Source organism: Penaeus monodon, chromosome 27 (genome assembly GCF_015228065.2).
Source record: "Penaeus monodon isolate SGIC_2016 chromosome 27, NSTDA_Pmon_1, whole genome shotgun sequence".
NCBI lineage: Eukaryota > Metazoa > Arthropoda > Malacostraca > Decapoda > Penaeidae > Penaeus > Penaeus monodon.
The window spans coordinates 24,079,996-24,080,331 of NC_051412.1; positions in this window are offsets into that span (position 1 = coordinate 24,079,996).

The window sequence follows — 336 nt, forward strand, 5'->3', positions numbered from 1 at the left end:
ATAAACAACGGGACAAATCCATTCACTCACTTTACTCCTGTATTTGAAATTCGCTCCACTTCACCAAGCTTCCTAAAAAGGCCTTTAGATGGTACCCAACCCCCAAACCCCGAGGCCGGTGTCTGCAGCCTAAAACAAAAGAATACCACCGCCAGATGTGCGTAGCCTTTGCCCTCATCATAAGAAATGAATGGCTTCCTAAAGCGTAATTTCAACGGCAATATATACCTGGAGAGAACAAGAATTGTATGGGGTTATTATGACATGAAAGAGAGAGGGGAATAGGGTGTTGGAATATTTTGAATATATTGTAATTCAATTATGTCTACTAAAGCC